Raw genomic sequence first — 6754 nt, 5'->3', positions numbered from 1 at the left:
CTGACCGGGCCTCCCGTCCCACCGGGAGACCCGATCCTCGATCCGCCGCCCTTCTGTGTCCAGGTTGGAGACTGACACTAAGCCGTAAGCGGCTTTGATTCAGTCTCCGCATTGAAACCACGGAAGAGACGTCATGACGTCACTTCCGGGTTTCTCGGCTGCCAATGGCGCCGGATTTAAAAAAGTACACAGTATTCAGAATCGCCGTTTTCGGCGATCTGAATACTTTGAAGTGCAAAGGAGGGCTCGGAGGTCTTTTAGACCCCCGATCCCTCCATAAAGAGTACCTGTCACCACCTATTGCTGTCACAAGGGATGTTTACATTCCTTGTGACAGCAATAAAAGTGATCAAAATGTAAAAAAATTAAAAAACACAATTTAATATTATAAAAAAAAATAAGAAAACAAAAAAAAAAATTTTTAAAGGGTGAACCTCCTTAATGGCGCGATTAATCGTGAGTTAACTATGACATTAATCGCGATTAAAAATTTTAATCGCTTGACAGCACTAATATATATATATCCAATGCATCCAGTCTAGCCAAGCCTATCTCGGCTTTTCGGCCTTTAGCCATAACATACAGAAGAGTTGGTGGAGTGGATAACAAAGCCATCCTCATCCTCTGTCACCCAGGCTCAGAGTAGTTTGCCTGCCAATGCACCTGCCACAGCGACCTATTCCATCGGCTCCATGTCAATCCTTCCCTAGCCCCACCATCATGCACGGAGGAGTTTTTTACACATGTGCAACAGATCGCACTGTTGCTGTTTGCAACATATGTCTGAAGCGTATCAAGTGTGGCCAAAACAGCAGCCGCTTGGGCAACACATGCTTGACCAGACATATGTCGACCTCCCATGCAGTCTGTTGGCAAGCGTACCTAAAAGACCCACATGAAAGAAGAAGGTGGATCTCTCCTTGCTCCTCATCAGCTGGGATCTCCAACCCCAGTATACCTTCAGTCCTCTCAGAATCCTGCACTGAGAGGAATGAAGGTGTAGAGTTAGGTGTCCCAACATCCGATTGTAGCAGGCAAATTTCCCTACCCCTGTTGCTAAATCGTAGAAAGAAATTTGGTCCCAGCCATCCACATGCTCAGTGTCTGAATGCTAGCTTGGCTAAATTGCTAGCACTGCAACTGCTGCCTTTTCAGCTGGTAGACTCTGCCCCCTTTTGTGAATTTGTGGAATGTGCGGTACCTCAGTGTCTGGTTCCCAAACTCCATTTCTTTTCACGGAAGACCATTATGGCTCTCTACCAGCATGTGGAAGGCAATGTCTGGGCCTTGTTTGACAGAGCGAAAAATATGGAGTAATGCCTGGATCAACCGATTATAAATACCTTACAAATAGGTAGTATATATAAATCTACATATAGTTCAGTGCATCTATCCATAGAATACTATGTCAATGCAGTTCTGATGGCCTAGAAAAATCTAGCAAAAAAGTGAGAAAATAAAGTTCTCTCAAAGTAGACCAAAACAGACCACTATGGATGGTACAATGAACTTTAATCATAGAAAAACACACAGCAATAGTTAATCAAAAAGGGGTGACAGATAGATGGATTGGTTTACACAATTAAAAAATAAGACAACGTTGTCTAATTCGTTTAAAAACAGGGGAATCGCAGCTGAGCCAGAGCTTGCACAATATGCAGTTGAGCTACTGGCCTGTCCTGCATCTAACGCACATTCAGTGCTGCTGGAGGCTTTGTAACCGATCACAGAGTGCGCCTGTCCACATACTCTGTTGATCGGCTCACCTTCATAAAAATGAATCAGTCTTGGATCACCAGCTACCAAGCACCTGATGCTGATGTAACCAATTGATTTTTCTATGGATGTGGGATCCCTTGAAGACTGCCTATGCTGAGTGACTATCCTATTATGCTGAGTGACTATCCTATTCCTCCTCAATGTTCATGTTGATAGCTTCTAAGAATATTTTTGTTTCAGGGCACTACCACCACCACCTAAGGCCCAATTTTTCTGCCCCTGTTTACCACGCCCTTGTTAATTACCATTTTTGATCTAATATTTCACAGCAGGGCCTGTTCCTGCAGCAACCAAGATTAACGGTCAGGGCATACAGCGTTCTGGTACCACCAACACCTAAGGCACAATTTTCTGCAGAGTGTATAGTATATACAGGCGGTCCCCTACTTTCAAACATCTGACTTACAAACGACTCCTGCTTACAAACAAAGGGAGACAACAGGAAGTGAAAGAAAATCTACCCCTAGGAAGGGAAATTTTCTCCTGTAAGAGTTGATATGGGAAAAGGGTGTCTCCTCTCCACTGATGCTTTATCACCAATCCTTGTTTCCCTAATAACCCCAAATTTTCTAAATCCAATTGTCATTAGGACAGAAAGTGAGGTGAAATCTTCTGAACACGGGGCACAGACAGCAAAACAAATGTTACAGGGGTGATATCCCTTCCCTAAGTTTTCCAAAAAGCTTAAAATTTGTTTTGGCTGTAGCTACACTTACAAAATGTACCAGTTCCTGTGATGCAATTGCCTATATGCTTCAGTCTAATGCTCTCCCTGCTAACTTAATGCTGTTGGTTACAGGTAACAGGTGTTTTATGTGTGATTCATCTCTCTGTAAGGACTGTTCATATGTTAAATAAGGCTAGCTTTTGAAAGGCCTTTAATTGTGTGATAACCCTGTCTACAACCTAGTGATTCTCAGAGGTGTTAATAGGTGTCAAACTGGAAGCAGACGAAACGTCTGCTTAGGAAACTCAAGTGTGTGAAGGTGGTTTGTTGTGTAAGGAATGTGCAGTGATTAGACATGATAATTGTCGGTCGGTGCCGACCTGTCTGGAATGTTTTAGTAATTAGCCTTAGTGTGTGATTGGGTTGGGTGGAGATTTCATTGTTGCTTCAATGTCTTGGACTGTATAAAAAGCTGAGAAGAAAAACCATTAAAGGCTGTGTTGTTCAAGCAGTAAGCTGGTCTCATGTGTGGCTTTCTGGGCGATTCCAGGGATATCCCTCCTCGTGGAATATTGGGGTGATTTTCGTTATGGGAAGAAGGGAACGTTGACGGGGATATCATACCGATACCGTCACAGTTCCAAATTACAAACAGATTCAACTTAAGAACAAACCTACAGTCCCTGTCTTGTTTGTACCCCAGGGACCGCCTGTATACTGCTGTGCAGAGTATATAGAGCCTGCGGCCACTTTAGATTTTTCACGTTCGGGCCCCATAAACTTTAACGGTGTTCGAATGTTCGCACAAACTTTCGGTTCATTTGCTTGTTCTGCCGCGAACCAAACCAGGAGGTTTTAGGCTTCTCCCTACTCACTGGACTTCCAGATTCAGTGGCCACTGAATCTCCTGAGCTCTTCTACAGCTAACCCGCTGTATATTCCTCAAGCAACACCCCCGCTATCCTGCAGGGCCCCTGGTTTGGCACTTACTGATGCTCCTCAAACGTCACCCCCGCTATCCTGCTGGGCCCCTGGCTTGACACTTACTGATGCTCCTCAAGCGTCACCCCCGCTATCCAGCTGGGCCCCTGGCTTGACACTTACTGATGCTCCTCAAGCGTCACCCCCGCTATCCAGCTGGGCCCCTGGCTTGACACTTACTGATGCTCCTCAAGCGTCACCCCCGCTATTCTGTTGGGCCCCTGGTTTGGCACTTACTGATGCTTCTCAAGCATCACCCCCGCTATCCTGTTGGGTCCCTGGCTTGGCACTTACTGATGCTCCTCAAGCGTCACCCCCGCTATCCTGCTGGGCCCCTGGCTTGACACTTACTGATGCTCCTCAAGCGTCACCCCCCCTATCCTGCTGGGCCCCTGGCTTGGCACCTGCTGAAGCTTTCCCACTTCTTCACTGTCCCAGGCTGGTGAGAAGATTGCTCTGGTACTGGCTCCAGCTTACTAACTGTAGTCTCCGGTAACAATGTGGATGGTCCCTTAGTGGCGACAGCTTCCCCTCCACCTCCGACCACAACTGGTTCCCCGTTCGGCTGAACCTTTACTCTCAGGTGGAATCCAATCCTGCAGTCCCAACCCTGCGCTGCTTCTCTTGCTCCTGGATAGGCCTCAGGCTTCCGGCCTAAGAACCCGGGCGACATAACACACGTCCACCCAGACAGCCATCCAGGTGGCACAGAACCTTGATCACCTGACTCCCCTCAAATAGGCTCTCCCAGCAGGCCAAGGGACCAAAGAAACCCCTTCCACTTGGCTGAGACACCCCATCCATTCATAATCCGACCTTGCTACACCCTTGTCTATCTAGTGACAGAAGAGAAAAGGTGCAGCCATCCAAGGATAACTACCACCTGGTGAACTCAATTTATTAGCCACCCTTCCTAAACACCAGGGTGCTAGATGTTCATTACATACTCCTGACCCCTGCACTATATACTCTATATTGTACATTACATACTCCTGACCCTCGTCCTATAATCCCCTCATCACTGTCACTCCTATAGACAGTTTTTGTTGTTTCCTCACTCTTTGACTAAGGTCCATGAATAAAGAAATGATCTGGTAGGAGATCAGAGGAGCCATTTACTAGTTACCTTGAGGGGGGAATTGTAAGATCCTCAGAGACAAAGTTGCCTGATGTGGGCGGAGTCCTGGCTTAGGGGAACCAATCAGCTCATGAGTAGTAATCATTTTTTCCCCTCCCGTCTTTCAGGACAGCCCACAATTGAGAGATACTCCTCCTCTTCCTCTAGGAAACACTGCGCCAGCCCATAAATTTCTCACTCCCCCTGCCAGACCTCAGTATTAGTGTTTTCTCCAGGGGGGAGACACTGTGCATGGGAACCTAGGCCAATTCAGGCAGAGGACTGAGGCCATTTCTTTTACCTTAAAGGAAGCAGAGGCTTCCAGGTGAATCCTGGTGCGGTGCAGGCCCACCATTAGCCACCCCATCCACGCCGAGCGCGGCTGCTGGTTGTGGGGGACCCCTATCTCGTCCAGCGGGGCGCAGCGAGGGAGACATCAGGGCTCGCCCTGTACTACAGGCCGCAAAAAAAAATTTTGAACCGAGCGGGCTGGACGGCGGGTGACGTCATTTCCGGCGTAGAGCGGATGTCTCCCCTTTGAACCGCGACTTCCGGTTCCGGGTCACGGTGCTGATAGGAGGTCCGGGCGGACGCTGGAGGGAGTCGGATCTCGCACAGGCGAAGAGAAGCTCTCAGCAAGCAGCCACCTGCGGTCATGTCGGCAGCATCTCCAGAGCCAGCCCTGACAACTGACGCTACCTCCAGCGAGCCTAAGGTAAGAGTACCCTGGGGAGGGGCGCTCTCTAGCTTAGGTTTGCCTCTCCATGTAGGGTTCAATGCATGGGGAGGCAAGCCCCCTGGGTGGCCAGGGGAGGGGGAGTCCTTAGTCCCAGGGTTTATAGAGGGCTAGGTGCACTCCCAGGGTTGTAACCAAATTTATAATTTTTTAAAACTGTTGTTTTCTGCCCTTTTCTGTGTTTCAGAAGGCCATTGAAAAAACGGGTGGTGGAAGGCATAGCTCAAAGAGGAAGTGTGCCTCCTGTAGGGATGTCCTTCCAGAATCATGGACTAAGGTCCTGTGTAGGGATTGCATTCAATCCTTAGTCAGGGAAAATGAATTAGAACAGGAGTCAGGACTTGCAGCCTCTGTTAAAGAGCTGTCATCCACTTTCTCCTCATTCAAATCTCTGTTTGAGAGGTTACAGCCTTTGGCTGTCCCCACCCAGGTTACAACCCAGCCACAGGCTCAGGGTCCTGCTCCTGTCATACCCATTGCAGCAGCTATGGCAGATGTTTCCGCAGGCCCTTCCCAAGAGGAACAGGTTCCTCCAGATAGTGCCACCTCTGATTCTCAAGAGGGGTCAGATGGAGAGGACCAGGACGGGGAGTCCAGGAAGCCCTCTAGGTACAAATTGTCGCTGGATGAGGTAGAGGACCTCTTAGGGGCAGTTTACACAACCCTTGGTATCCAAACCGACAAGAAACCTCTTACCCTCCATGATCGAATGTACAGAGGTCTGGAGGAGCAAGAGAAAAAGGTCTTCCCAGTACATGATATACTGGTTGAGACCATTAAGAAGGAGTGGCAGGATCCTGAAAGGAAACCCTTTTTTTCCAGATCCCTAAAGAGGAGATTCCCTTTCTCAGAGGATCCTTCGTCTGTTTGGAACAAAAGCCCCAAATTAGACGCCGCCTTCTCCCAAGTGTCCAGGAACACGGATTTAGCGTTTGAGGACATGGGGGTTTTGTCCGATGTTATGGACAAGAGAATGGATTCCCTATTAAAGAAATGTTGGGATTCTACTATAGGGAATCTTAAACCAGAACTTGCCGTCACGGTAATGGCTCGCAATCTGGAGCATTGGCTCTCTAAGATTCAGGAGCACATTGAAGCTGGTACGGATAAGGAAACTATTTTAGCTTCCTTCCCTACTATCCTGCAAGGAGTCGCTTATATAGCGGATGCCTCAGCGGAGTCAGTCCGCATGTCAGCCAGATCGGCTGCTCTGGCTAACTCGGACAGAAGGGCCCTCTGGCTCAAGACTTGGACTGGAGACAGCGCCTCTAAATCCAAGTTGTGTGGTATTCCCTTCACAGGTGACCTGCTTTTTGGCCCAGGCCTTGAAGCAGTACTAGACCGCACGGCGGACAAAAAGAAGGCCTTTCCTCCTAAAAGAAAAGTCACAGTACAGGCAGGAAGGGGGTTTCGTCCGCAAAAACAAAAAGGGGCCAAACCGGCAGGCCAAAAGAAGGTTTGGACCCCCAGGGGC

This window comes from Rana temporaria, chromosome 4, assembly GCF_905171775.1.
Source record: "Rana temporaria chromosome 4, aRanTem1.1, whole genome shotgun sequence".
Taxonomy (NCBI): domain Eukaryota; kingdom Metazoa; phylum Chordata; class Amphibia; order Anura; family Ranidae; genus Rana; species Rana temporaria.
Note: the sequence above shows the minus strand (reverse complement) of the source record.